General features: G+C 39.3%; 1 pseudogene; it reads left to right on the top strand.

Moving 5' to 3' along the window:
* Positions 1-10558: 10558 nt before the first annotated feature.
* LOC139957857 (U2 spliceosomal RNA) lies at positions 10559-10653 on the top strand (annotated as a pseudogene).
* The last annotated feature ends 654 nt before the right edge of the window (positions 10654-11307 follow it).

Consider the following 11307-nt stretch of genomic DNA (forward strand, 5'->3'; position numbering starts at 1 on the left):
AGTACTAGTCAAGTTTCATTTAGTTCTAGTCGAGTCAGAGCCGAAACTCTTTGTGAGTCATCATGATGCTGCATCGAGTTCCTTAATTGTGTATGTCGAGTCACTTTCGAGTCCGCAAATTAACTCATCGGTGTCTCTTCAAAGCCCGATAATTATGTATGTCGAGTTACCTTAAGTCTCTGAAAATGCACTGACTTTTTCGTAGCCCACCTGTGAATGCACTGTTTGCTGCTGCATTTTGATAGGTGACGTTTATGGTAGGCCATACGGGAAATAATTGCTGATTTAATGTCCATACACTGAATTAAAATGATTACCGGTATTAATTTTATTTAATACCGGCATTAATTCTCAGCCAATCACCATGCAGCTTCATACACCGGCATTAAATAGAATTAATACCGGCATGAAATAGAATAAATACCGGCTTTAAATATACCATATTTGCTTAGTTGGCACTGCAACTTTAGTTGCGCTACCGTGTAATATGCAATGTTATTAACAAGTTTCCAGCTATTGTGCCGGGCGTGAAGCTTTCCCCGTTAGTTCATCCAGAGACACTGATGCGAAATTGTACTTGTCTTCATTCAGGAGTCTTCCAAGCTTTGCATAGCGTAATGCTCTTCGAAGATTAACAAACCGGTTCAAAGCATTGCGAACTGGTAAAACATCGGATTGTGTGGGATTGGGAGTCAACCTTTGTCAATAACCTATAAGTTATGTTCGCTTCTCGACGAAAAGCACGCAGATATTGTACTGTGTCTGTCATGCGTGTCATTACGTTGTACTTTGCTTTCTACACAGGGGGTATGAAGCTTCCAAAAAGTGGGGGCGGGGCACAACATCAGAGGGGCACTCTAACCCGGCTCCTACCCCTGTTTCTACAGCAGAAATAACTGCGCTGCTTTCACGCTACAGTAAGAGGGACTAACACTAGCTTAGAGCATGATAACAGCTTCAAAATTCGCTAATGTGATTGGTCTATTTAATGCCCGTATTAATTCTATGTAATGTCGGTATTATTTCTATTTAATGCCGGTACTAATTCTATTTAATGCCGGTATTAATTCTATTTAAAGCAACAAGTCAGATTAAAACACTTAGAGTAGTCTTAAATAGAAACTTAAGAACGAAGGACAAAAATTTGATGCAGAAGACAACAGATTTAAAGTTAAATGTGGCACCATAGACTGGGCTAATTTAAACAGATTTTGGTTGGTTTATTCCTTTCATTTTTTTTTTTATAGACAACCATTTATTTTTACCGAGACAAAGCAATCGAGTTTTCGTCCTCACTAAATTTCTCAACAAACTCACTTGCTTGAAACCAGCACCAGTGTACAGTTAATGCCTCCACATAGCAACAGGTTGCAACAGTTTACTTCCATTGAAAGTCATGGCAACGTGCATTATATGACCTCAATTGTACTGGCCTAGCATGTCAACAAAAGGCACCACGTCACAGACATTTTCAGGAGCGGAATCGGGGACGTTAAAGAATACTTAGCAAATGACAAAATAAGAAACCATGATATATTTTCATTGCACAGTGTGATCTGCTTCTCAGTATTCGACACATGCTGTGATTTGGTGACGCCGACATTCTCAGCTTGGTTTTGTTGCCTGAATGTCGTTCAGTTTGTGACGTCGGTGACTTTATTACATTTATTGCACAACAACAACAACAACAACAACAAAAACAACAAAATGTCGACATGGTACAATATTTCTTCCCCTTGTAATACATGTATGTATATATGGGTGGGCTAATACCAGAAACATTAACACAGGACAGAGACAACATAACTTTCAAATAATATATACCTTCAAAAGGGTTGTAGAGTGAATCCTGACGTTAGCGAAATGGAAGAATCGGTTTATACAATTTCTCGAAGAACAACGTTGATTTTCTCCAGTTTTTTTTAATTTTTTTTAACCCTCCTTGTTGTCTGTATTTAGATATTACTAGGTCAATTTGTAAGACATTGACAGCTCAATCGACGTCGACTTCATGATGGATGACGAACGTTTTCGTTTCGTTTATTTCAGTCATTAAATTCCCATTGTTAGTACATAGGTATAAAACATTGAGGTAGCGGGACCAGAAATAAAAGAATTTTACAAGTCTGGTACCTTACAAAGTACAACAAAAACTGTTAAAAGTTAAATAGAGAAAAACGAAAACACATAGGAAAGCACATAGGGGTTTATCAGAACTTGGGAAAGGCTAACAATGCTAAAAATCAGACAGAACTATATATGGGAAATGTTTCGTTATTCGCTGGGTAGATATTATTTATTTTTATAAGATATTAATAATAATATACGATTTAAGATGAAATTGATTTACTATTTCTAATGTGGTCACTTTAAGAATTCCAAAGGGCAACACCAGAACATCTAACCTGACAACGATACGTGTAATAAGTCTCGGACATAGATGAACGAGTCATGTACGCATGAAATCTAGTGTTATTGAAAAAAGTGTGAAAGATATCTGTGGGTAACCCATTCTGAAACTTAGAGAGAAAAATTCCTTATTGATATCTATAGAGCTCATTGAGTGTAAGCGAAAAGTTTTTGGAAAGGGCCGCAAAATATGAAGTATATAAAACATTGCAAATAATTCTGTCATTTTCTGGATCTTGTATAAGCTATCAAGTGTTCATTCTATTATTTGTAATACTTGCAACCATTTTGCTGATGATAGAAATTTTGTTTTTTCAGTTTATAAGTTTTGAATTGATATCCAATCTTCAAAATGTAGCATTATCGAATGCGTTAATCACACTCCATCAAGTATTACTGAGGCGTTTGTGTAATCATAAAATATGTTTTATTAAGCGACAATTTATTGGATTTTAGCCAGTCAGACGTTTTGAGGAATTCATTACTAATAGTTTGAAGCGCATTGTCTGTCTAAATGTTTATGTTGAATGTTTTGAGACGGTGTGTTCATCCATGGAGGTATCTATGGTTCATCTAAGCACATTTCAAGGCACTGCAATCTCTCTACCTCCCTCTCTCCTCTTCTCTCTCTCCACCCCCCCCCCCCCCCCCTCTCTCTCTTTCTCTCTCTCTATCGTCCTAATTCAGTTTGACTCCTTACATGATCAACCAAGTGTACTGGTTAAGAACATTTTCATTTCATATTTGAAAGATATATCATCGAAACAAAACAGACTGACAACTGTCTTTTTTTCTTCTTCGTGTGTAGGTACAGTAATCGACTCACTTACTTGTTGCTGCAATCTCGTCTCAGTTTCTTACCGTGAAATGAATGGAAGTGTGAATATCATTTCGGTGTTCACGGACAGGGACTTCATTAGTATCCAAACTGTAACAACCATATCAAGCAAGGTGTTATTAAAATGCCTCTTGGAACAAAGGTAAGCATAGGTAGAAGATAGGATACATTATCAAAACTGCTCATTTTGGTGAAGTGGGCCGTCAACTGGGGGATAATCTAAAACTGCAGAATTTGTCCTGGACTTGGTGCACGTAATTGGACATACGCGTATTAGCGGCCTCCCAATTTATCATCTCATCGCTCCCATTGGGAGGATATTATTCCAGTCGGTTGGAGCTTATCATACCTATCTCGATTGCCATGACAACGGTTTTCATGGTGACAGTTAATGTTCCTGAATAGGGTGTCCCGGTGGCGATTTTTTTTCCCCAAACAGGTTTGCAAGTGTACGTAAATAGTCGTTCATGATTGGTCAGAAAAGTTACGTCATCACCTTCACTTCGAGGTTCTGCATCCATTTGATATACCCGTTCAAAATTACCCGTAGCTTTTCGTACATATATTTAGATATGTTTGGAATTGGTTTAGACATATTTAGCTCACTGGTATTGTATGATCTACTTTGATCGAAGCTTTCTGTGAAGGCTTATCGATAACATCGCACAGTGAAAGTTTCGTACAGGGTACATCACACATGCGCTGTAGGCCTATATGTATTGTAACTCTGTATATTCACTCAAGACTCGTGAACTCGCGTCGTGAAGTTGCTTTTAGTGTAGGCCTACCCATTCCACACTCACAAATCGTAGAGAACGTAAACACGAACCAAGTCAGGGCGTTTGGAGTGTTCTCGCGTCGTGAAGTTGCTTTTAGTGTAGGCATACCCATTCCACGTGTAGGCCTACCTATCATACTATACACTATACTGTTTTGCGTATATTCACTCAAGACTCGTGAACTCGCGTCGTGAAATTGCTTTTAGTGTAGGTCTACCCATTCCACGAAACGAATTCTGATTTCAATAGAACGGCTCACGAATCGTGGAGAACGTAAACACGAACCAAATAGAATGTAGCGTATGTATCATAAGTGAGGTCAACATGTTATCCAAGCATTAAAAGTAAAGTTAGGGCGTTTGAAGGGAAACCCCGTAACTAGACTCAATGAAATGTCAGTGTGTAACTCAGTATATGTCTTCGAACTTCCAAGCGATGGTCATTATTGATGCTGACGTCACGAGCAATCTGATTGGCTGAAAACTCCGTAATTGCAAACCTGTTTGGAAAAAAAATCGCGTCCCGGTGCGTCCCAGTGGCGTCGCCAGGGGTGGCCGAGGGGGGGGGCACGTGCCCTTCCCCCAAAATCGTTCCCCACATGCAGGTGCCCCCCAGATGCGATTTGTAGTATTCATACATATACTCAAAACAAAAACTTTATCTACATGTGATAAATTAAATTATATAACGATTTTATTCAATCGTATGATCGACTCTGAAGTGTCCTATTTCAGACACATCTATTAAATTGAATATTTCTTCTCATATTTATCTTTTTACTTTACTGTGTTTTTCTTCCAGTATCATCATCGTGGTCAGTGACACAGAAGTTTGGACTATTGATTTGGCATATTTGTCAACTATAACTCCAGCATTCACCTTCATGGGCTCTTTGGTAGGGAGTACAACTTCCATTGATTGTTGCACAAACGCAAACGGTGTGTATTTTATGTACATCGTTCAATCCACTATCGTTGCATAGCATTTATATATCTTAATTACCTCTTGTTTCATCAGAGTAAGAAAAGGATTTTTAATTTTTTTTATGTCGTTCACAGTTTTTGTTTTGTTCCGGGGTCAATTAGATTTTTGTATGTTTGAAGAACTGGCAGATTTGGAGATTCTGGCCCACAAACAGCTGCATAACGTTGCATTAAGTAACTATCACAGTGTCCACCATGGAATATACATTGCTTCGCCACAATATCCCCTGCAGGGGTAAATTCTCATGTTTATGACAGTAAATTCACTCGATGAGATTTAAGAATCGATAATAGGCTATGCTTTTGAAGGAAATATGATTTATTCAATGTATATGTTGTAAGATATGAACAGAAAATGATGCTACTTTGATATTTAAAAAGGAACATGTGTAACGTTGAGGTTTTTGGCATGACTGTATCAAAGCCTCGCAAAGAAATGGTCGAGACAAATCAGCCCAGCTTATGGGTAAAACGATACCAAACAATTCTACGGAATGCTCGGTTTTGATTCCCTAGATTATTGACCAAATATGTAAGATTTTCAATGATAACAAACTCCTGAATAACCGGTATTGCTCTAAAACAAATGGAAACAGCAAACACGATAAACTTGGATTACATAGCGATAAACATGGAAACTCAATCGGTAGATATTCCACGCTTATCGGTCGATAATCCAGAAAAACACAGGAAAATATTCTATTATTGGGCATTTGCCTTGCCATTCCATTGTTAGAGCGACATACATTAACTGTGATACTTTATTTTCATCACGGTTTCGAATCACACTCTCCAATTTTTGTTTCTATAATCATTTTCGCAGGGTTCGACTTGATTGTTTTACGTGGAAACCAGAACTACTTCTGCTTCTTGGGACGGAACATCTAATTCGGTTACTGTGGCGGCCGGAGTAGTGTATAGACCACAACCGGGGCACAATCGACAAGGGGGACCCCAACCGGGGCATAATCGACAAGGGGGACCCCAACCGGGGCATAATCGGTGACCGGAACTAGGGCAAAATAGACAGTGGGGACCCAGACCGGGGCAAAATGGACAGTGGGGACCCCAACCGGGGCATAATCGACAAGGGGGACCCGAACTAGGGCAAAATGGACATTGGGGACCGGAACTAGGGCAAAATGGACATTGGGGACCCGAACCAGGGCAAAATGGACAGTGGGGACCCAAACTAGGGCATTTCTGGAAAATGAGAACAAAAGCGATGTGTTGTACATTTTTTTTTTTATTCGAGTGCACCACAGCATATCTTCACATCAAACAAGAAAATATATTGAACAAAAGGATAAGTCAATAGTGGCTTTAGTGACAATAACAATAGCGACTCGTCCGTTAGGTAGGATATTGATTGCTGTTTGAGGCCAACAATTACTAACCCCTAAGATCATCGTCCGTTAGCTATTTTCGCGCTCAGTACACAATGAAACTCAATGTTCTCCTTTGGGGTCTTAACCTTTCCTTTAGGATATATTTTGTCCGGTACAGTAATGTAGCGGGGGACGAATTTTCCAAAAAATTTAGTACACAATTATATACAAACACACTAGCTACATATGAGAAAAACACTGTATTGAATATTGAAAGGTATCCAACATCAGCACGACACTTTTCTAAACTCGTGAAAGTCAAAATAGATTTACCTAAAAGTTTCACTTGATCTGATACTAAAAAACGTTTTGCACCGAACAGTTCATGAAACGTCACTTTGTAAATAATAAAATTAAAAAAAGATAAAAGATGCATCGCTAAACACATTTCATAAAATGTATGTCAATTTAAGAAAACACTTCATTTAAAATAAATAAACACATAAAATCATGCATGATTATGTTTAGAGCAACAACTTGGTAAGCACATGAAATAGTGAACATTGAAATGATCAATCGTTAAAGATATGGATTGATAAAATAATATACATCTTGGTCATTACGGTGAACGTCATCGGTAAACCTTCCAACGATATCCGCCATACGTTGTCCACGGTTGTTATTTCTTTCTTCAGATCGATCGTATAGTCACCCACGTCTCTCTGACAACTTACACATCGTTGTCATCGTCCTCCTCATCATCACTTTCGTATTTGTTCTTCAGTCCATGATGTAATATCTTAGACATTTGCTTATTGAGTTCGAGCAAGTGCATCCAAGTCTCCACAGCATCATACGTGCGTTCACCATCCTCGTCATCGTGATCGGCACCACCATCCTCCTCACTGCTACTACTGCCAGTACCGTCTGATGTTTCAATCGGCTCATCCGAACTATTTTGTTCATTACTTCCCTCAGTATCCACCAGGTCATCGTCCTCTTCACTGCGGTCATCGGTCGAATCACTTTCACGATGTTTGCATTTCACGCCGACACGACGCGTATTCACATAACGATCTCTATTACCATTCACACTGTCATCCTCGCTTTTAGTTACCATCGCCGCCTTTTGATTACTAGGGTGAATGATGGATTCGTGTCGACGAAGATTGAACTGACGGTTAAATCCTTTATTGCATATTTTACAACGAAATCTCATCTTGAGGGTGTGTACTCTTTTGTGTCATTCGACGCAATGAGAGCTATTAAACAAAAATGTGAATGATATACTTTTTGAATATATCAATATGAGCACATGCTCAATTGCTCATCTAAACGACTCTCTTTTGCTCACGATGTGCTCTTTTGCTCTTTGAGTCACTCCTTTTATGCTCGCGCGCTCATCACATGAACCACATCATGCGTGGGCATAATCGACAAGGGGGACCCCAACCGGGGCATAATCGGTGACCGGAACTAGGGCAAAATAGACAGTGGGGACCCAGACCGGGGCAAAATGGACAGTGGGGACCCCAACCGGGGCATAATCGACAAGGGGGACCCGAACTAGGGCAAAATGGACATTGGGGACCGGAACTAGGGCAAAATGGACATTGGGGACCCGAACCAGGGCAAAATGGACAGTGGGGACCCAAACTAGGGCATTTCTGGAAAATGAGAACAAAAGCGATGTGTTGTACATTTTTTTTTTTATTCGAGTGCACCACAGCATATCTTCACATCAAACAAGAAAATATATTGAACAAAAGGATAAGTCAATAGTGGCTTTAGTGACAATAACAATAGCGACTCGTCCGTTAGGTAGGATATTGATTGCTGTTTGAGGCCAACAATTACTAACCCCTAAGATCATCGTCCGTTAGCTATTTTCGCGCTCAGTACACAATGAAACTCAATGTTCTCCTTTGGGGTCTTAACCTTTCCTTTAGGATATATTTTGTCCGGTACAGTAATGTAGCGGGGGACGAATTTTCCAAAAAATTTAGTACACAATTATATACAAACACACTAGCTACATATGAGAAAAACACTGTATTGAATATTGAAAGGTATCCAACATCAGCACGACACTTTTCTAAACTCGTGAAAGTCAAAATAGATTTACCTAAAAGTTTCACTTGATCTGATACTAAAAAACGTTTTGCACCGAACAGTTCATGAAACGTCACTTTGTAAATAATAAAATTAAAAAAAGATAAAAGATGCATCGCTAAACACATTTCATAAAATGTATGTCAATTTAAGAAAACACTTCATTTAAAATAAATAAACACATAAAATCATGCATGATTATGTTTAGAGCAACAACTTGGTAAGCACATGAAATAGTGAACATTGAAATGATCAATCGTTAAAGATATGGATTGATAAAATAATATACATCTTGGTCATTACGGTGAACGTCATCGGTAAACCTTCCAACGATATCCGCCATACGTTGTCCACGGTTGTTATTTCTTTCTTCAGATCGATCGTATAGTCACCCACGTCTCTCTGACAACTTACACATCGTTGTCATCGTCCTCCTCATCATCACTTTCGTATTTGTTCTTCAGTCCATGATGTAATATCTTAGACATTTGCTTATTGAGTTCGAGCAAGTGCATCCAAGTCTCCACAGCATCATACGTGCGTTCACCATCCTCGTCATCGTGATCGGCACCACCATCCTCCTCACTGCTACTACTGCCAGTACCGTCTGATGTTTCAATCGGCTCATCCGAACTATTTTGTTCATTACTTCCCTCAGTATCCACCAGGTCATCGTCCTCTTCACTGCGGTCATCGGTCGAATCACTTTCACGATGTTTGCATTTCACGCCGACACGACGCGTATTCACATAACGATCTCTGTTACCATTCACACTGTCATCCTCGCTTTTAGTTACCATCGCCGCCTTTTGATTACTAGGGTGAATGATGGATTCGTGTCGACGAAGATTGAACTGACGGTTAAATCCTTTATTGCATATTTTACAACGAAATCTCATCTTGAGGGTGTGTACTCTTTTGTGTCATTCGACGCAATGAGAGCTATTAAACAAAAATGTGAATGATATACTTTTTGAATATATCAATATGAGCACATGCTCAATTGCTCATCTAAACGACTCTCTTTTGCTCACGATGTGCTCTTTTGCTCTTCGAGTCACTCCTTTTATGCTCGCGCGCTCATCACATGAACCACATCATGCGTTTTTGTTTTGTTGCTAATTCTAATATGAGCACATACTCAATTGCTCATCTAAACGACTCTTTTTTGCTCACGGTGTGCTCTTTTGCTCTTCGAGTCACTCCTTTTGTGCTCGCGTGCTCATCACATGAACCATATCATGCGTTTTTGTTTTGTTGCTAATTCTAATATGAGCACATGCTCAATTGCTCATCTAAACGACTCTTTTTTGCTCACGGTATGCTCTTTTGCTCTTTGAGTCACTCCTTTTGTGCTCGCGTGCTCATCACATGAACCACATCATGCGTTTTTGTTTTGTTGCAAATTCTAATATGAGCACATGCTCAATTGCTCATCTAAACGACTCTTTTTTGCTCACGGTGTGCTCTTCGAGTCACTCATTTTGTGCTCATATTTAAAAAATGATATAATCCACGGTAAAGGTTCCAGTGAAAATAATATCGTATGAATCCACGGAACTTGCTTCGAAGGTCCGACAAAGGGAAGAGAGAAAGTATCCCGGTAAATGAATCCGATTGGTCTATGTGTATCAAGGTTTATGTCGTGTACGTGGCACAGGCGAAAGATCCTCAGGTATGGGACCAATCAAGCCTGCTCGTGCAATGTATCAGCCAAAAACGCATCGACTTGGTTACTTTTCAGCCATGACGCACTTTTCCCGATCAAAAATTTGGCACAAAGTGAGACTGTCCTACCTAACCACTGTTTGTATACCCCCAATACTTTATCAAGTTCTAATGGAGCACCTTCCTCCCCGAAGACTATTTGACCTTCTGCCCCCTTTACCCCTCTTTGAAAACGATCGATCGGGACCATTGTCTGCCAACAGCCTAAGATTCCAACACACACAATGAGGCATTATCGATACTTGGGTGAGACTTGGCATGTATAATGTGCACATATACGCAGTGTATATAGTGTATTTGTATAACACTGTGTGAGCTATAGGCACAACGTATGAGACCATCGTAACCCATGTTTGGATCATCCTTATTTTGGATAACTGGCTCGCTTCTCGGCCTTTTGGCTAAGATCATGTGTAGTATCTGTTCTTTTCGGGAATGGTGATGCACACCTGACGATGATCACACAGTCACAGTCCCGATGCAAGGGACTGGGGTTAGAAGCGGATCAGTCGTTCAGTAGTTTGGTTTTCGTTCCCAGGTTCTTTCCTGGGCGACTTTTTCTTAAAAAGTATTTTGGATAACTGGCTCTTATTAGCCAGATAAGTTTTCTTTTCTAACCGCAAAGTTTTGGTTTTCACTCGTTTCCCCATGAAACATTAGTTTGTCTGTAACTTGCTATTCCCCGGAAAAGTCAACACTAACGAGATTTTTCTTTCCTAGAGTTTTCTCAGTACTACGATAGGGCGAGCATACTTATTTTGATGTCTAAATAACGATGGTAAAATGGAACTAAGATCACCGTTAGGTCTACAATAAATTTACATTTTACTTGAGTCGTATGGTAAAATGGACCTCAAAAACACCTTTTTGTGTACAATAAAGATTGTGCTTGATGATATACACACATCGTACATTTGGATATGGTATTTTTATACGGTCCTAAGTTTAAAATAACGTAGACTATATAAAGATCTATGTATTTGGGTAAATATATATATATATATATATACAGGCCTATGTTGTAAAGTATCGGAGCCTTTACATGATAGAAGAATATATAACTGAACTAGCCTAAATGTATTAAATTAACCAACCTCTTAAATTACACCAATGCCTAAATGGCCTACCAC

The sequence above is a fragment of the Apostichopus japonicus genome, chromosome 2 (genome assembly GCF_037975245.1).
Source record: "Apostichopus japonicus isolate 1M-3 chromosome 2, ASM3797524v1, whole genome shotgun sequence".
Lineage (NCBI taxonomy): Eukaryota > Metazoa > Echinodermata > Holothuroidea > Aspidochirotida > Stichopodidae > Apostichopus > Apostichopus japonicus.